Source organism: Zonotrichia leucophrys, chromosome 1 (assembly GCF_028769735.1).
Source record: "Zonotrichia leucophrys gambelii isolate GWCS_2022_RI chromosome 1, RI_Zleu_2.0, whole genome shotgun sequence".
Classification (NCBI taxonomy): Eukaryota; Metazoa; Chordata; class Aves; order Passeriformes; family Passerellidae; genus Zonotrichia; species Zonotrichia leucophrys.
This window is the reverse complement of record NC_088169.1, coordinates 42,602,467-42,623,525: the sequence shown is the minus strand read 5'-3', so window position 1 is coordinate 42,623,525 and position 21,059 is coordinate 42,602,467. Positions and strand designations below refer to the sequence as shown.

Below are 21,059 nucleotides of genomic sequence, written 5' to 3'. Positions count from 1 at the left end.
ATTTGTGATAATCCAATAGAACTTCAGAATATTTTAATGGTTTCATGAAATGCAGGGAAAAATGAAATAAGAAAGTAATGACACTTCTTCACATTTTCCATGTCATTTCCTCCATAAGAAGAAATTTGAGACCATTAGCTGTTAAAGTGACCTGCATATGATAGAATCATTGAATGGTTTGGATTAGGAGGGACCTTAAAGATCTTTTTAGATCATATCCTAGGACCTGATACTTATTTCTAGTAAGACAATGCAGATTATTCTCACATAAAAGGTTAAACATGTGCATAAGTGTTTGCAGGAAAAAATTATTAAAATGTGCACTTCTTTCACCCTGGTAGCAAACCTTGAAGAAAAATGAGACAGAAAAATTCCATTCTTTAGACCTTGCTGCTTATCTGGCAATTTTTAGCTGTCAGCTCATACAGCCAGTCTGGAGAAACACCATCAAACAAAAGGAGAGAAATCAGCATTATAATTATTTGGAGTATTTCTTATCAAAACTTATAAAATTACAAAGAAACAATCAGGACCGGTGTCTCACTGCTAATACAGGAGTCTGCTCTTCAAGGTTGAATGCACTTTACTCTCAATGATACCAGAAAAAGGATTCTGAATTACTGCCTTTTGCCATAGGTTTGGAGAACAGTTGCTGTGCATCAGCTAACACACTGTTGACATTTCTGCATGCTAAAGCCTGCAGATAGTGTTTTCAACCCCCTGCCCAACAAAAGTGATCACACAGTCCATTCTCACCTGTAACTAGCAGTTTCCTCATCTTAATTTCCCTCTAAAAATTTTTTTGAATCCCTAAATCCACTAAGCAAAATATCTTTAATTTTTTTATTTCAAAAATAAGTAAATTGATTCAAAAGCATGTGTAGAAACATGAGCTGCAAAAGCTCAGTGCCGATGGCCTCTGATTCTAGTAGGTATGATAGGATTTTATGTAAGTATAAATATTTGCACTGCTTTTGTTATAATCAGATCAGAAATAGAAGATGGATCCTACCTCCTACATTTCTGCATTTGGAGTTCTCATCTGAAGAATGCCACAACAAAACACAGTCATGTATGTCAGGCTAAAATGTTTGATTTCTTAATTGCTGTGAAGGACCCATCTCTCTTGGTACATTGTTCAGAAAGCATTCCAGCCTTCAAGTGTTTTCCAGATACCTCAGTGTCCTAGTTTTATTGCTTTGTTTGGTCTGGTTTGGCTTTGAAGCCAGTCTTATGAAATATTCCTTTTTCCAAATTAAGTTATGACTTTCTCTTTCCACATCTACTTGACAAAAGAAGTTGAGAACATTATTTGATTTGTCTAATGAAATATCTAGGTAACACTGTGCTAATCTTTCAAAACACATCTTGTGAATCTGCATTGCCTGATGAGGTTTGCTTTTTCTTTAGGTGCACTACCTGAGCCACCACAAATACAGGGGCATAACTCGACTGCAGGCGCAAACCAGTCTGTGTAAGGCTGTAGGGTCTTAACATAAAAAGACTAAACCCAGTGCAGCTGGTGGGGATTTTCCTAAGGCATTTACAGCCCTCATCATGCTAATATATTGCAAAACACTTAACAGCTTTATAGGCAGCATACTTGTTAGACACAGAGCAGAAGTCCCCAGTATATGAGAGAATGCCACATAGTTTGTGATAGCAGGAAGGGGCTCAGCATCTCATCACTTTTCACACAGCTGTGCCCGCACAACTGAGCAGATACAGCCACTTCAGATTCAAACATCAAGACCCAAGTCTCTTGTGATAAACTGCAATCATAGAAACACCTTCCCCTTTTAATTAAACGTGAAAAAAGAAAAAAAAAATCTCAACTCTTGCAATTCTGGTGTCCTACAGATTTTCTAGAATAAAAAACCCTTTCTACTCCACATTTTTAGGTAGTAATGCTAATAGTCATTACTGTAAAAGGTTACCTGAGAAGGACAGCAGCATTCACTATTCTAGTTCTGTCTAGTTTCCTAGAAGACTAAATAAATCAAACAGAGGAAGAAGTGAGAGAAACAGAGCAGAAAATACAGCATCAGTGGTGAGGGCTGAATTGTGCATCATCGCTTTTGAAAGAAAGACAGGTATTACACACAATCTAGTCAGCTACTCTGACACTTGACAAACTTGTGGTAGTGTCAAACTCTTTGAGATGTTATCATTAGCTGCCTTTCTAGTGATAAGCTTATTGCAACTGAACAAAAATAGAACATTTTGAGAGGCTAAGGCTGGCAGACTCGCAATGAAATGGATTAGGACTCATAATCTGCTATACACGTCTGTTTTGACATTGCCTGTTAACAAAGTGTGACCACTCAGCATGCAGCTGTGGTAGCTGAAAAAGAGATATTTCAGCCATTAGTAAGAAACAAAACCCACTATGCTGAGTGTTTCTAGCCCCCAAGTCTATGAAGACAATCCCTACTCTTTTATTGTTGTATTGTTTATCACATCAGTAAGTGACTGAGTTGGTGAATGTGGTTGTACAGAGCTCTGGTCAACTCTTTCTCCCTTCTTGTTTTACTTGCACATAATTTTACATTGTTTTCCGCTGCAGTGTTTTTCATGCAGAGGGAATACATATTCAGGGTTGCTGGTGTGGCTCTGCAACTGGAAAGGTTTGAAGATGAGAAATATGAAGTAAATATGAAAAGGATACAGAAAAGTAAGTGAAGTTAGGAACCTAAGTGTCACATTTCAAATAAAGTGGGAGATCCGACTGAGGCAGGGAAAGAGAAGCAATCCTCTATGTCCTTTCTTGATTATGATCTGATCAGGTAATTTCTAAGTTTGAGGGTGAGGAAGAGTAGTGTTAGGTTGGGTAGGAGAGAAGAGAGGAGAAGAAACCTCAGCAGGTGGCAGGATCTCTGGGCAATTCTCATTCTTTTTCTGTCAGATTATAAAACCTGATGACTGGTGCACTCCCTCCTCCTTTGTTCACTTGTTAGACCCTGTATTTTATATCAATTTAAAGTAACTAATTTCATAATTATTTGGTGATAGATGCAAAAAATTTAGTTTGGGTTTCATATTGTAATTGTGAACTGACTTTATAAATTACTTCATGCAAGTAGATGAGTTGGGGATTTTTGTTATTTTGGACAACTGAAATAATAGTTTTTCAAAAATATGGTCTCCTTTAGTTCTCTGCTGTGAATTTCTCTACAGCTTCATTTGAATAAAGTTAGAGTAGACACCACTTCCTCTGTAATCTCTCTGAAAGACTGGGAAATAGTCCAACCACATGCAAGATAAAACTACTTAACAAAAAAATAAGCCCAAATTTAGCATTATAATTAGGTCAATCTAAAATTGACATAAACCCAGCATAATGACAGCCCCCAGGTATTGGATTCAAGACAGAAAAGTGTGCCAACAGAAGAATGCTTGCTAAAACTGAGAGGGGAGAAGACACCTGGAAGAATTTTCTGCCTGTACTCCAAAGCACCAAGCCGTCAAGTCCTGCAAGAGGTCCTGCTGCCCTGACAGGTGAAAAGTCCAGGAAAAATTATTGCCATTATAATCCCTCTGCTGAAAATAGCAGGGAATTCTCATCAAATTATGTGAGAGAGGTCCCTTTGTTAACTGGAGACAGGTAGACTGATGAAAAAGTTTTTAGTTACTTTATATGTTATATATGGAGTTATATGTTACTTTATAACCCACAGGTCCCCAGAGAGGTTATTTGCAAGCAAGTCCAGAGCACTTGCTAAAATGCAGAGAAGGGATAGACTACTATTTGCAGAGAAGAAAAAAGCTATTAGAAACCTGACAGAGTTATAAAAAAACTATCAGAGGGAGGATTGAAATTGCAGTGTAGAAGAAATGTTTTGTTATTCCACTCCAACTAATAGTGAGAGTCTGAAATTAAACATTAACATTCTTTATTTATTTTTTTAAATTATTTGGGCATTTTGAATTCTTGTTTCTATTGCTTGTAAACGTTTTATGCAATGGGTCTTGGGTATATATAATACTCCTTGTCATTGGGTTAGTACATATAATATTATTTTTTAAAAAAAAGTCAATTATTTCTGGACAGGATGTTTCATGACCATTTTAAGAACCTCTTAAGACTAAGACTCTGCTGGGATTAAATGCAGCTTTTAGCTTTTCCCCAAACACACCCTAGGCCTGTTGTGTTTGAAATCCCAATTGATCAAATCCCTCTCTACCCAAGCCTGAGACTTGCTTAGGAATGCACTTGATCTTTATGCTCTCCTTAATATTTTGTCTCCAGCTGCAAGCAGTATTAAATTCCCTTTGTAAAATCAATAATGATAAAGGAAGCATGCAAAGATGCATCATCCATGTTTCACTCCAATGAGGCACCCTGTCCTTCTATTTTTCTGTGCATCACTGCCTTAAATCTCAACAACTTGAAATGCCATGTCATTAAGGTATCAATCTGACTCCTTCTGTTTTATGGAGGCATGTAAGATTTGTGGACAATAAAGAGAAATCTATAAGCAGAGATTCACGGTGAAGTCCAAGGATAAATAAGGATTTCTAAATGTTTTTTTTTAAAGGATTGACTTTGAGGGAGGAAAAATATATCTATTAAAAAAAATAAAAATTGAGAAGGCCAAGAGTGAAATATTAAAGAGACATAAGTCAGGCCATAGAGAAAAGTGTTTATCCTTACAGTAAATAGTAATTCCAAATTTTCTGCTTTCTGAGAAATGAGTGAAATAAATGAAATAATTGAATCTCTGGCTCACTACAAGGTTTATTACCCCAGTGAACGTGTAGAAACAGATGTTGGGAAAAAAAGTAAAAATCAGTAATAGCTGATTCATATTTCTCTAAGAGCCACCAGAAAAGCTGTCTATTCTGTGTCCATTAGTGAATGAAATTATAATTATTTTAGCTGTTGTAGTTTGGAAGAGATCACCTCTTTCTGTGACAGTTTTTATTGGAACCAACCATCACGCTACTAAACAACCTTCTGGTGGAAGATTTATACACTCAGAATTATAACAAAGCAAAGAAAGAGAAAACAAATATGTTTTTCATAGCTTTAGCTTAGCATTGTAGCCTCTGCTTATATCTTCCTTCATAGCAAGGCTGTATTTTTGTACTTGTAAATGCCTCACAATTGTGACAGAATCCTAATGACCATAATGCATAATTTACTTTTCATTAAAGCTTACGTTTCATAAAAACTTTCCAAAGGTGTCAAAAATTTTATTGGATGCTTTTTCAGTGTTATAAATAGATAGAAAGAAAACCTCAATATTTTTAATGCTTCTGTTATTTCTTTGAGACAATTGCATTGTGCGTGACTGGTGTAGGGCAATATCTTTTCACACATTTCAGTATAAATGCATGCCAGATGTATTAATGTGTAGCTGCTCACAGCTATAATTATATTTCTTTGCCTTTTGTGGTTGGTTTGGTTTGGCTTGGTTTTGTTTTTGTTGAAGGATGGTATCTTGGTGTTGACTTCATATCATGTGTACCACAACATGCTAGAGACAAATAATGTAAAAAATCCTCCAGTATAAAACTATTGTCTCTGTTCAAAGCACTGAAAAAATAATCTTTCAAATAGTGTATTTTAGTAGTATTGTGTAATTAATGTGTTATGTGTCAGTAATTTATGAACACTTACATATTTGTGAAATATTAAATCATTTTCAGCTGGGAGTTGGAAGCATCTGAACTGTGTTATCCTGCATCACTTTAGCATCTAAACCAGTATGACAATTTTTAAAAAACAATTAAATATTTTGTGGCATTAAAAATTGCACAGGTTTTGCCACTAAGATAAACCAAGACAAATTAAGAGGATCTGACTCCCAATATAATCTGTCCATATTGTTCCATTAATTGAATATAGTATTAAGCATTGCAAATTGTGGTGGATTTTAAAAGCTACCCTAAAAAAGCCGTATTATATTGCAAATGGTGACATCTGTCCTTCAGACTTCAGTGTGTTTAATCTCTAGTGCTCAAAAACATTTAATTGAATTCAGCTCAGGAAGTCACACATACCAATTCTGTATTGGCTGAAGTGCTGGCTGGATCAAGCCATTGTTTGGCTTGAATTACACATCCAAATATTTGTCATTTTGTTGCCAGTTTCTACTAAGATATACCCCAGAAATACTGATGTTATTTACAGGCCACTTGCTATTCTGTCCATTTCACATCAAATGAAGTGTCATTTACGTAAGTTTAAAATATTTTCACTTCTTTCAATTTAATTTTACTTTATGATGTGACTCTGTAGAACCTTATGCAGTGAATAAAATTGTGATATTCAAAGTTAAAATGGCATACATGAGTTTACTCATAGCATCAGGCTTGGTGTTTGTTCTTGTGAAGGAATAACAGTAATTCTGTTTCCTGACTTGTGTTTTAGTCACTGCTGTGCCTGTCAATTGGAGGCTTGTCTAATTATTCTCTGAATTGACATGAGGCTTGGGTTTCCATTATGCAGCTGATAGAAATTTAACACAGCAATATTGTAAAATAGAAGCACTACTTCTAGTAATTAGTTCCAATCAAAGGGTTGTTACCTAAACTGCATATACCTGCTTCTCACAATCTAGCAGTCCAGTTGCCAAAGGACATAATTCTGTTTGCTTTTTTATTTGTTTACCTGATCCCATCACACTGATACTTGTAAATATTTGTGAATCAATGGATTCCTTGTTTACAAGCTCTTCCACAGGGCTTGAGTGTAAATCTTATGTGATTCTTGGACAAATTACTGCACATTATGATAAGCATAAAAAATGAGTATTGTTAATTTACACTGCAGTCATCTTACATTCTATTAGACATTTATTAAAAATCTCACTTGGACGGTCTTTGAGAAAGTCAAGGTTGTAAGGTCACAGATTTCATGTTCAACAAACCCCACATTAGTTACAAAAGAGAGAGCCAGCAGCTGTGCAAGATCTTGTGATTGGGGTTTTTTTTGAGGAGATAAGCCATTACAATACAGCGTTTGCATTTTGAAACTACATTTTAGCAGTGGTATCTTAAGGTTAATCTGTACAGAAACTGAGTTGTCTTCCGCTAATTTTCATTCAGTGAATGGTCTGACTTGCACTGCTGAAGAATCCTTAATCAAGTAGGTTTTGCATTCCAAGTCTTGATGTGAAAAAGAACAGGTCAGATTTGAAAAGGAATTTTAGATTATTCTCTTCTCCAGACCCAAAACAGGAAGATAAATTATTCCCAGTCTCATCAAGGACTGTGACAATCACTGCTAAGACAGCTACTTGCAATGACACAGTTATTAGGAAATGTTACAGCATGACTGGGCAATGTACCTTTCAAACCTACTACAGAAATTTGTGAATTAATGCTCAAATCAATGCAGTAAACTGTAATACATTAACTTGTATCTAGTCTTAATATTTGAGATAGAATTGATCCAGAAATTGTGTTGTGCACATTAGAAGGATATTCATGATGAAGTTTTGTTTGTTTATTTTAGGTGGAAAATTCAATTAATCAAAACAGAAACTCGTTGGTTTGTGCCATTATAAAAAGGCTTTTGCTGGCAAAGCCTTCTCTCTCCACAGTGGTCAAAACCAGTAGTGAGAGAGAAACCATATTTCAGTCTCAAGGTGTGTCAAGGGAAATATAGGTTGTATATTAGGAAGAAGTTTTTTTACAGAAAGGGTGATAAAGTTCTGGAATGGTCTGCCTGGGGAGGTGGTGGAGTCACCATCCCTGGATGTGTTTAAGAAAAGACTGGATGTGGCACTCAGTGCCATGGTTTAGTTGAGGTGTTGGGACGTGGGTTGGACTCTACGATCTTGAAGGTCTCTTCCAACCTTGTCATTCTGTGAATTCTATGTGGAGGATTGTGGTCTACAACATGAGAAGAGAATGCTATGATGAACTGGTTATTCAGTATTCTGGATTTGTTTTTGTAGGTTTTCCTGCTGGAACTGTTCCAGTTCATGTGCCTCATCAGGTATTATTTTTTTAGTCAGAATCATCAATGTCCCAAATAAGTCCCCTGTCTATTGAATTTATCCTTAATAAGTTTATCCAGTGCAGAAGTTCTTCAAAAAGGAATAGACATAATAAATAAAACAGATCCAAATTCAGTAACTTCATCAAACTGAACATCTCTGAATGGGAAAACAAAACTGGACTTGAGCCAGCCAGAGGCAACAGGAAGCATTGGTATTACTCAGATCGTATTGATGGCTGGAAATGACACATCCTGCAGTCATCAAAGCAGTGATGGCAGTAGGACTGAAGCAGAGAAGTTAACTCATGTGGGGATAATACTGTATGAAACCTGAGACAGCAGAAAATTAAACTCAATTTGACACTGTTCAAAATTAGTTCACTTAATCAGGATTCCTACGCAATGCCTTTCCAGCCTTCAGCAGAGACTGCTCTAATAAGGATTGCTGGCACGTATGTATTATGCCCCCAACTTTATTTCTCCTCCTTCCTTTCTTAACAGATTGAGGCATTTTTGCTGACATCCATTGATCAAGATTTTTGCTCTGCTCTCACGCAACAAAATATGAAAGAACTTGAATTTTGGAAACTAAAGCTCGAGGTAATCCACTAAGTGGGTTTAGCAGACTGACTGCTGGATCCTGGCTGAGCTGCTTCCCCAAATAATGACTATAGATTAAATGTCATAATAACAGCTGTCAACAAGCAGTGTGCAAAAGAGGGTTTTTTTGAAGTCACAATTAGTCAACAACCTCTGCTCGCGTCGCGTACCAGAGCCGCGTTTGATGTGCCGTCTGCTGCCCTCCCACCCAGCAGTGCCACTGCTCTGGGCACCACACATTTCAAGATGAGTCATGCAGCTCAGCAAAGCATATTCTTCAACTGTGGAAATGAATAAAAGAAATACCAGCATGCTGGCTACATGGGATGTACTAAAACTAGAGCTTACTCAGTTCAGCAGGAAGCTGATTTCCTTTGCATTTGGGATTGGTGTTGGCAGCAGTTTGGAAGTGACCACTCCATGATAGCTTTTGTCTGTAATTGGCCTTTGATATCCTGACATAGTTGATCTCAGTGGGAATAATTAATCTTTCACCCACTTAGGACATTGACTGGGTAGTTGAGCTTAGAAACATCATCTGGAATTGCTCTGAGTCACAAAAAAATTGGCACAGGGAGAGGTGAAATGAGAAAGGATAGAAGTCTTCCACAGTCATCAATGCAAGACCATGCAGGGAAAGAAAACAGTGCATTCCTCTGCTTTCCTTACAGAGTAGCTGAGAAGTGTTTTCTAAATAGCAGTCTAAAATATTGGGTTGATTAAGATCTAATATATGGAGAAAAAAAATTTATTTGCTCTGTTTAGAATGCAGATGTCTAATACTGAAAAGAGAAACATGATTTTCCTGGCTTTAAAAATGTTAAGAGAGTTGCCTAAAAATAGATTGTCTGGAAGAAGATTTTAAAAGAAAAACATACAAAACTTGTTACAGCTCCAGTAATGTATTTTCTTGCTGTTGAGTCTCTCTGCATTTAAATACAATCATTTCAAGTTTCTTAAATGACATATAAATCAAGAAATCCAGTATTCTGAGAATGTCTAATGTGCATGAGGATACACATTTTGACAGTGCAGTAAGCAATATTGATTCAGCCAATTCTCAAGAAGCAAATGCAAGAGGAAAATTGTCTCCCAAGTGTTGTTTCTTGTGCTCCCCATGTTCCAGTCCTACATAAGAAAATCCATTTGCAGGTGTGGGCTTTACTGTTTGGACCCCTGTTACATTTCCTCAGGTGCTGTAAGCAGCCAGAGGTGGCTAAGAAGGGAAAAGATGTGTTTGTAACATTTAGTTATTGCCAAATCCCAAGGATGAGGCTGCCCACCACCACAGAAAGTGCCAGATCCTTTCTTCTGTCTGAAAATCCTAGCGAGGCTGTGGAAATCAGAGCCACTGTCCTTCAGCCTGGGCAGACCAGGACACACTGTATTGATTGCCTTATGTTAAATTTTTTTTTAACTCTTCATAAGCTAGTAGGACTTCCTCACAGATCTGAAAGCAAGAAGAAAAATGGGAGACGTTGAGTAAAGAAAGAGGTTAAATACCTTCTACTCATCTAAAATTTGAATGCATCCGTAAGTCCTCCTTCTACCTATGGGAATTTGGATGGAAATGTAATCAAAAGTTTTCTAAACCAACCTTCCTGTTGTCATAAATAGGATTTTCTATACACAGTTTCAGGAAAAGCATTTTAACAAACAAAATAAAACTAAATAAAACTAATTTTTTTAAATTAGTTATCATTCATCTTAAGCATGAATGACAGAATGGATTTGACTTAGTTCTCTTCTTTGTAGATAATACACCATTAAATTGACTTAGAATTGCAGGCTGGTCCTGAACTGAAGATTTTTGTTTTGAATTATTTTCAATCTTTGTTCCAAGATAATTTTTCATTTAAATTCCTTTCATTTTTATTAACTGAAATCTAGAGTTATTTTTTAAAATTAGATCTTATTTTCAACATGTAGTATATTTTTCCTTGATCAAAAATGTATTAAATACTCAGTACAAGTAGATTTTTCATTTTTTGATGTGATTTGCCAGCTAAGCACAAAGGTATTTTTTGCCAAGCTCCAGTCACAAAATATTAGTGCATCCTAAATAATAGTAAACAAGATTTTTTTACTTTTTGTAAGTTTGGATTCTGAATGCATTAATCTTTATATTTCTAGGGAAATTCCAAGAGCTTAAATGCATGTAAAATACTGTTACAAGAAATAGATAATTTTGTCTTTGGTTTCCCTCATTTAAACATCACGATCCCTCTAGCTGTACTAGTGCTAACAAATTAACAGACACTGAGAGGTTTGCTTTGGGGAGGGTTGTGAGAAGGAGGAAAGGTTTTAATCTCAGAACTTACACACACATTTGATTTTTTCAAGTTATTTTAAAAAATTAAAATATTCCTTTCAGTGAAATGTTGAAATGGTTAAACCTTCTTCTAGATTAACTCTTTCAATTTTGCAAGTATGCATAACATATAGGGGTAGTTGCATGGTGGATTTGTGTACCTTTTATGTGAAAGCCTTAAAGTCTTCGTACTTCATAAAGTAATAGATAATCATAGCAGGAACAACAGATAACTAAAAGAATCAACTACTGCAGTAACAATAGAAGAACATACAGAGCTATACAGAATTCAGTTATTTCAATTTATATCATGTTCTGTTCTACTTCTGCTTTTCTAAGTTCTGATTAATAGAATGTTTAAAAAACAGTTAGTCTTTTTAAACACGTCCAATTAAAGAAAGTATTTTGTTGAGAACTCAAGAATCTGGCTAGGTTATCGAGGGTTCAGATGTAGCTCATAAAAATGAAACTCTACCTCCGATTTTTTTTTTTTTAAGTCTTAGCAACATTGATTCTTACCTTTTTGTCTAAGCTTCCTTGGAGATCTTGTTAAAGTTTCACAACTTGTTCCTTCCTCCCTGCTGATGTTTGTTGTTTCTCTGTGCTTTTAACAAATAAAGTCTTCAAACTTTGAGGTTTGGGATTTCTCTAGGGTATGAATTAAGGAATTCATGCTTCTTTCCAAAATCTTCTCCATGGACTTCTAGCAACTCATTCCTATTGCAGCTTCACATCTTCCATTACTTTAAAAAGCAAGAATTTACTTTTATAGTTGCCCACTATTAAGGTAAAAAAAAAAAAAAAGCATGCTAGAAGATGAAAGTAAGAAACCTGGTATGCCCTCTGGCCATGTCAAATCTATTAAGTCTCCTAATCTTTTGCTATTTTTCTCCTGAAGCAATAGACTGTGATCTCATTGTGTTCTATAAACTAAGAAAGGCCAGGCCAGCCTCCCCAGTCTTTGGATGAATGAAATCCTAAGAACTCATCTGTGCTTAGGATGATGCTGATTAAGTTAGTGCAGAAACAAACAAGATCTAGCTAGAACAGTTTGAATTTACATTTCACAGCTGTTTATTGCTGCTTCTCTAGGTAATCATTACAGCCCCCGCAGCTGAGGCCCAATAACAGCTTGTGGGAGTCCTCCTACTCTGTTTCAGGGCAAACCAGCTGTATTAACCTAAGCCACTGTGGAAGATGGCTCAGGCTAGCCCAAACGGTGACTCATTAGTGCAGCTCAGTATGGGGATAATGAGGAGCAACTTTTAGTCCTGAGAGCTAAAGCTCCTACTGCTGGCTTCAAGGAGAGCATTTCATGCTTCTGGAAGCGACACTGCAACCAAAAAGTAAGGGCTGGAAGAAGTCCTTGAACATCCCAGCTTGTACTGGGAGATGCGATTCTTATTCTTAAGAGCTTTGGCCCTATAAACAGGAAAATTAGGACTTCTGTGTAGTTAGTAGTGTTAGATGTCATAGTGAGTCATATAGTATAATGTTTTTCCTTTGGTTAAAAGAGTGGACCTTCTCTCTCAACTTCAAAAAAATTAATTGAAAGAGAAAATATTTTTAAGTAAAATTAGAATTTCTTAATTGTAACTACCTTGATTTTATAAGTGTTTCTCTCCATGTAAACGAAAATTAATGCTGTTTAACAAAAAGAATTAATTGAGCCTATTTCTTTAAAAACAATTTAATTTTGTTTTACATATTTTTGTCCATGGCTAATGCTAAATTTCTGATCAAATGTGGACTGAAATACAGTTAATTTTTTGTTTGGGAATATACAACTTCATATAAATGGAAAAATACATTTTCTTTTTCACAGTACTGCATTCTGCTGTTCAATGCCAGACATAGCATATGCTATCAAAGACATCTACACTGCTAATAAAGGAGACCCAGGAAATCAGCTTGAGTATTCAACTGCTGATGATCCCTACCATTTATTTTTTAGGGTAATCTTCTGATCTCTTTAGGACCTTTTTAACTTGCTCTCTCTGGTAATCTTATGTGTTGTGACCACAAGACTTAAGAACAGCAACAGTTTTCTTTTTCTTCCTTCATTAAATGCTGATATTTTAGTATGAGTAACTAACAGAAGCTATGCAATCAGTTTATTAGACTACTTGTGCATCTATTTACTGAAGTTCAGCTATGCCCTGTCGTACAGTGTCAGTGTCTAATCATCTTTTTTATTGAAGTTTCCTGAAAATCATCTCTTTCTTGCAACATCCATTGCCTCTCTATGTATGAAATTATTACTTACAGAGAACAAGAAGGTGGAGGTGCAGCCCTTCCTTAGATCATTTGTGTGGAGCCAGGGACAGATGATAGCTCTTTTGACTCTCACAAATGAAGAAGTATATGCAATCTTTGCAGTAATATCATTACTTATTATTTATTATGTGAGAGAGGCCCCACGCCTCTGGCAAATGACAGATTGAGTTGCTGCCAGTACCGTCTTTCCTCTGGCCATTGCTGAAGGGCACATATTTATTTCCTCCCAGGCTATTTTTGTCACTGCTTCCTACGCAAGGAAAGTAGAAAAAGATATCTGATAAGTCTTTCCCATGTGATCTCAAAGAACACTACAAGGAGGATTTCTTAATTCCATTTGTAATGACTGAATATAGATTTCTTAATTGCTAATTGGTTAATTACTGAATGGCCATTTAGTAATTAAGAAATTGCAATTTTTATGCAATGTGTATGCAGCTCTATCTGCACACAACTGAGTACATATGTACATTTAGTGTATATGTACATATTTGTGTGCAGATAGAGATGCATACTCATATCAATATCCATGCATTTCTCTGAGAAGTTACATTGACATCAGGGAAATAAATGTTTGATAATAGGTACTGTCCCTTTCCTCCTAAACAATTTTTTAAAAATTGGACAGTAACTTGTGGCTAAAGCTGATACTCAATTAATGATGTAGTTTAGAGTCTAGGTTTCAACTAAAATTCTGCTAATTTATTTTTGTTTCTCTCAGACTGGGGAGAGGCCTGTGATACTCTGTGAATCATTTTGTTCCTTTATTTTGTGGCACTGATGAACAGCAGCTCCATGATCCACCTGTGTGGAAGGGTTCATACTAATTGTGATTCATAAATGTTATCCTCCGTTGTGCTATTTTAGAGCAAAACTCAATCCAGGTAATTACGCTCCACTGCCTCTGCTGCAAGCAGACACTCTATAAATCCTTCAGCCAAGGTGGGCTTGTCAGGCTGAGAATAATGTGCAGGTCCTCAGAAAGGATTTATATTCAAGGTCCATGTGATAGGTGTGTTTTCCAGTTTTTCATTTCTCAGAACTGATGACAAGCCGAACTATTTGGTAATTCCCTACTGATGCTGCTCCAGTGATGGGATGATCGAAAATCTGTGATTAATTCAGAGTCACTTGTGTGCTAGTACTAGGCAATTTTGACAGCCTTACTTTCAGTATCGATTTCGTGTATAATTTACAAAAGAGAGGCGTACCAGGGACGATGATGCTTTGAAAGTTGTTTGCATTCTTCTTGTAGACACACACCTCCCCACCACATCAGAAAAATCCCAGTGATATAAAACACATTTGAATCAAGTAGTCTTACCCCTGCTCCCCTGTCTTTCACTGATGATCGATTTAAGTTTAAAAATAAATTAAAACAATCTTTCAGCAGTGTATTAACAAGTCTATCCCAAGAAATTAGCATACTAGAGGTATTATGATTTTATAAGACCTCACCATCTCAAAGCCTGAGAGATCAAGGGATGTTTTTTTATACATTCAAACAAAAGACTTTTTTGCTCAGCATAACTATGGAAGAACATAATGCCATTTAACAAATAGAACACATTATGGTCGTGTTTTAGAAATAGCAATTTTAACAATCTTTTCTTTCCTAGAAAAAATGTAGAGTTAATTCAGTTTTCTGCTTTAAAAAGTGCAGTTTCTTTTGAAATCCATGGCATTACTATGTGGGAAAAAGATAAATTAGTATTATATGAGGGTGTATTGTTGGAGCATGTGAAAATTCATCTGGTGGGAATGGAGAATTTAAAAAATTGTAATAGAGAACACAGGATATAATTTAGGTAACACCTTCTATTTGAAAGTACCAGAAAAAACAGTGTGAAAGGTTTAGTGAGGCCTGAGGAGAACAGCTTTCAGTAGATGAAAAAAAATAGCAAGGAAATGTTCCTCTCTGGTAATTGTGATAAATGGGATGGGTTAATCTTCCCTGACATTTTCAAAACTGTGAATTTTTTTTAGCAAATAGAAGAGATTAGTGCTGAAAATGAAACTAATTCACTTCTCTTTCTTATTACTGAAATCATCAGGATATGTAATGTATGGTAGGTAAGATCACTTTGCAAAATTATTCCCTTTTGGGAAATTTGCTAAAATGTTTTTATTTATTAGTTTGCTTTAATTTTAATAATAAAATTATTTACATTAATCTAGATAATAATAAAAACAAGAACACCTGTAACATTATATGAAAAAATGGATGTTGTTTTAACTGAAAATGAAATAAATGTGCTGCTGCTAATATTAAAAACAATTAGCTCATTTTCTGTTCTGATTTGTGCATTTTTTGGATTCTGAAACTGCCCTGTGGGACATGAAAAGAATAATCTAGTTTGGAGTTCTCTGATTGATTGTTTGTTTCTTTGATTTTTAATTATTTTTTGTCATCAGATATTAAGCCAAATATATTAGTACCTATATCCTGCTGTTTTGCTAGTATGCATCAAACAGTATTCCATGTAGTAGAATACAGAGTGTCACATGAACAGCAGGTAAATATGCCACTGAATATACAAAATGAAATCAGAATGCAATCTGCAATTTTGGATGGCTTGATCTGCAATCAAGCCACCCAAACCCATTGGGAATAGGGATATATTTAATGTGATCTGTAAAGCTGATGTTTTCAGCAAGAAAAATGATACATTTTCAGCAAAGGTGTAATATATTCAAAACTATCCATCTCATGGTGGGCTTTCCTTGTGACTGGTTGTGGTGAAATTTTCTTTTACCCATTCTTGGCCAAACTGAAGGCATCAGCCAGTTGGCTGATGAGGACTGTGCTTGGTGAGAAGGACTGCTGCCTACTGCAAAGGCCAAGTTCAAAATATGTTGCTGGGGGTAAGGGAAGGTTCCAGATCAGGAGCTAGTGGCTCAGGTGGTACCAGAGGGTTGTTATCATGGCTTTCGCCAGTACAACACTTTCTTAACTTCTTTCCTAAGTGTGAATTTCTCTGCTGCATTCACAAACATGAATATCTCTGTGTGTCCTGCTCTACTCTGTGGTCATGCACGCTCACCTCGAGTACCCTGTGCAGTTTTGGACACCACAATATGAAATATATATAAAGTTATTAGAGAGCATCCAAAGGAGGATCTATGAAGATGGTGAACAAAGGAAGCCTTATGAGGAATGTCTGTCACTCGGCTCATTCCGCCTGGAGAAAGTACAGACTGAGGGAAAACCATGTTGTGATCTTCACTATCCTCACAAGGGGAAGCAGAGGGACAGGAATTGATCTCTCCCCCTGGTGACCAGTGGCAAAGGACCCAAGGGGATGTCATGAAATGGTGTCAAGGAAGATTTAGGTTAGATATTAAGAAAAGTTTCTGCGCTAGAACAGTGGGAATCAGTCCTGGCATCAAGTCTGACAAAGTTCAATAATTGTTTGGACAAATCACACCATATGATTCTTGGGGTTGTCTTGTGCAGGGCCTTTGATGATTCTAGTGTCCTTTTCCAATTCAGGATATTTTGTGGCTCTATGATCTCAAGTGACCAAGGCTGCATATTTTGTCTGTGTGGCACAAAGTGAGCATGGACTCAAATATTGCTCACTTTATGTGAAAATATTATAACAAAAATTCTCATATTATAGTGGTAAAGAAGGTCCTACTTTATCCTCATTTTGTTGTTCATTATTGTGATATCAACTCTGATTCTCTGATTACACCACTATTTGTGTTCTGGCATGGTCACAAAGAAAACAATATCACTGCACAATATTGTAAATACTGTGGAAACTTTTCAAAACACTAAATTTATGTTATATTTAGAAGGACTTGACTCATGGGAATCCTTATTATCTTCATTGATGCACTGGAGCCAAGGATAATTCTAAGTAATCTAGGCATCTTTCCAGAACATGGAAGTCAGAAAACCTTTTCCCTAGAACCCCACAAAGTCAATGAGGAGAAAGAGATGCACTTCTAGAGATTCAGATTTTATATTTTAGCAGACTGCAGAAACTCTATATTGTACAAGAGCTCTACGTAAGTTATGTTCTTCATTTAAACTCCTGAAAGGTGGGTGCCACTGGTGAATCTGATGCCACTGTATAATAATGTATTTTGAACACCCATACTTGTATAATTATGGTAATTGGAATAATTTTTAGGACTTAACTGAAGGTACTCTCAGTCACACTGAGCATAAGATTTGTTTCAAAATTTTGAAGTAGGCATATCTTTATGCCTCACAAATTTCACTGGAGAAATGTATATGTGTATCCAGTCAACGAACATATGGTGGCCTTGAAAGTATCACAACTGAGTAGATCACTATCAGAAAGGTCTGTTTAAAAATGTGTACATCAAACTTTTCAGAGCAAGTGACTTAAGCTATCAATGGAATTGTACTTTGTGTTCTAGGAGGGTTCACAGAATTAATGAAGAAATGAGCAACCTCGTTGCTGATTTTCAAGACAGAGCTTATATTTTTCTAGTTCTATCTAGCAGCTGCCTTTCTTTTTTGTCACAGCATACTTCTGAGTGCTGGGCAGCTGGCTAAGGGATTTGCACAGACATAGGAAAAGGAACCTAAGGGTTATGACAGCAGTGACCACAACAGCATGAGCAACCCAGGCAGGGAATTTCATACAATGTAAGTTCATATTTATTGCTGTTCCAGAATGTTTTTATTTTAGTTACCCTGACACTTTTTTAATATTAAAGCAAAGGAAAGCATGTGTTTTTTTGCATTTTGTTTCTTTATTTCTTTCCAAGTCTAACAAAAAAAAAAAAAAAAAAACGAAAAAACGGGAAATGGGAAGGACAACATTTAAAGGGAGATGGGACTGACAGGAAGGTTAAGGAGGCTTTTATCTTCAACATGGGTGCAGCAGCCAAAGTATTTAGCACATTTACCAGGGTATGCAAGTAGAAGTCCATCTGATGGCCCAATAATGAAATGACATGCAATATTCTGTGATTGCCCTCAATTACCCTATGCAAAGCAAGAATTAATTACTAGCATTGAAAAAATTCACCTTTGTCCCTCATTTCAGGTTCTCATTTATAGTGAGTGTTTCTCAGATGGTATTAATAGAGGTCCAAGTACTTGATAGCTGTGGGTTTTTTCCTTCTTCTTCCTTGTAATGGAGTCAATCCACTTACATGATAACTATAGTCTAATCAATCAATGGCTGAAGTAAGCATTAGGGTATATACAAAACATTTTAAAAGTGCTGAACCCACCCATGTACTGTTTGGCACTTTGTTGTCCAGAGCTGTAATACACATGATAGTTAATTTGATCCATTTGTTTTGCAGCAAAGACTGCCACCACCAAGTTATGTGAGTGTAATGTTATAAATCAACTTGAAGGCTGCATAAAAAAATAAATAAGCCAAATAAAACCAACATAGAGATTTATCACGTTTTGTCTGTTTTCCCTCATTGAATCAAGAGATGAATTTCTAAATGAAAAGCAATGCTAAATGATCATTACCCAAGATCCCCTTTGATTCCCAAGTTGCCGATATAATATAATATTGGTGGAAGGAACTGTCTGCTTGCATGTGATTTTAAACTACATTCTGTCTCTACATATTTAGTAAAAGTCTAGTCATAAATGCAGAACCAGAACCAGAAATTTAAAGAGAAATTACTCAAAAAAAATTTTATGAGGATAACATTTCTCCATTTCATATTTATTTTATAATTAGTTTTACTCTTTATTCAGGTCTAATTTAACAGGTAAAAGTGATGCTGTAGTAATAAAAGAGAATGTAATGATACAGAAGAATGGACATTAGCATCTTTATTTAGTTTGTTTATTTGGAAAACGTTTTCTTCCAAATAAAAATATCTTAGGAGATGTGTATACATACAATTGCAGATGTTTCTGAGTTACACTAAGAAATTTTTTATGTTCTCTGGTAAAACAGTGAGGTGCATACTAAGACTGAAGACAAGAGCGCAAATGGGAAAGGTAGAAGATGAGAAATCAGTTCCAGAGAGTCGGTAACAGAAATTTCTAGTCCCCAGTGTCAGCTGGAGAGTGCTAGTAGTGAACTGCTGGTGAAGTGAGAACAGCTTCTGAAATCAGTTGTTCAAATTAACCTGCTTGACTTTACTGTGAAAGGTACTGTAAATACTCATTCACTCAGGAAAGCGTAGGAGGAAATTTCAAAAGCTCTCTTTTCTCTTTCACAAAAATCCATGGAAAGAGATCTCTCATCCATGTAGACACTTCTAATATGTTGGCAGTATCTGAAGTAGTCATTCAAGGTTCCTTTATAGGAAAAGAATAGGTACTTCTAGAGTGTCATTCTCCTCCTTTCTTAGGTAGACATCTGGCACAAAGTACTTTAATAGCTCTCTTTAATAGCTCTATAAAAGTTCCTACTTCTCACTAACACAAAAAAAAAAATAGGCCTGGAAAACCAAATTTGTTATAGATGTCTGCATTGATCTATAGGTAGATGAGATAAATCCCATCTCCATGACTTAAGAGTGCTTCGATCCCATTTGGTGCAAAGTCAAACCAGATATTTTGAGTTATAACTGGAGATTTAGGAGGCTGATCCTAGCCATTTCTAACAGTTGGAAGATTTCAGCTGAAAAGAATTTAAAATAAGCTGTTTGCCGTTGCACTGAAGGAGAATGAGATCTGTCACACACCAGCTGCATTTCCCATCAAGAAAGCTGTGTTTTACTGTAACAGACTGGATGGGCATCCATGTCAATTTGGCATATTAACCCAACATGAGTGAATGAGTTCAGGACAGACAGCCAACTCACCTAATCCCGTAAGTGTATCTTTAACTACTTTCTAAATAAATGGTCACAACAAAGGTGCTTCAGTAACACAAAAACACAATCAGACACCATCGCAATGAAGACTGCCTCACTGAAGGCTCCCTTCATTTTATGTATATACTGCATTTTGTCTCCTCTTTAGCATTTTTTGACTAATATTAGTGAAAGGTATCATAAAAGTTTAGATTTTTTCTTTTTCTAAAACCCCTGTATTTTCTTCAAATTCTATCACCACACTTTCTTACATTTCAAGTTAAGGAATTTTTTCAGGATATTTTTTTTTCACTGAAGGGAAATATTATTTTCTTTTCAGAAAAGTAGAAGTATATAAACCCAAAGGATTATAGAAGTCAGGCCAAAACTCTGGAGTTGAGGTTCCATTTTCACAGAAAGGAGGATTAAGATCCTTCTCTTTCACACATTACGAATTGAAGTTTCTAACCTAAACTACAGCCTTCACAGAAAAAGAGTATAGCTGTGGAAGAGGACAAGCTCTGTAGCTGTGCATGGGGGTTTTCTTGTCTCCCCCTGTTTTCTATCTATATTATTATTAAGCTGGTTGGAGACTATATGACTGTAATTTGTTTTAATGAGTTGTGAAATCTGCAGGAGCTGCACTGACCAGCTCCACACTAAAAGCTTTACTGATCTGAGGTGTTTTTAACAGGTACACTGACCCAGAAAAGTAAAAAAATAAACAGAAAGAACCTATATCCTTAGATTTTGTATGCCTGTGGCTGAATATCCCCAACGCAGTAAATTGTTATTCTACACAAGAAATTATGGGTCTAAGTTTTTATTCCTGACTTGACTTAATAAAGAAAAGCCCTGGGCTTGGTGAGAGAGCCAGGCTGGCACCCTGGTTGATGTGAAGCTATGTGCAGGAGTAGAGCTAACACACACCTCAGACAGAGGAGGTGCAGTGGCTATCTGCAGAGGATCGTGTACGAACACTGAATGAGCCAAAACCACAGTACTTTCTCCCTGGGCAATTTGTGGTGTTAAAAGCTTCTCTTTAAAGGAGAGTGGAAGAAAGGGGTGAAAGGGGAGCAGCTGCCTATATTCACAAAAGCACGTGGCTTACTGTGGTAGTCAGTGGAAGCATTTCAGTTGCGCTCACCCTAGGAATACAGA

At 36.2% G+C, this 21,059-nt stretch overlaps 1 protein-coding gene and 1 long non-coding RNA gene across 2 annotated transcripts in view; one reads left to right on the top strand and one right to left on the bottom strand.

The window, feature by feature from the left end:
* Nucleotides 1-21,059, top strand: part of GPC6 (glypican 6) — a 726,811-nt gene that overhangs the window by 339,761 nt on the left and 365,991 nt on the right. The gene's annotated exons all lie outside the window — the stretch shown is intronic.
* Nucleotides 9,457-11,848, bottom strand: LOC135447689 (uncharacterized). Its single transcript, XR_010440242.1, has 3 exons — nucleotides 11,694-11,848; nucleotides 11,382-11,605; nucleotides 9,457-10,001 (listed from the first exon to the last, which is right to left on the bottom strand). It is a non-coding gene; the product is annotated as an uncharacterized LOC135447689 (long non-coding RNA).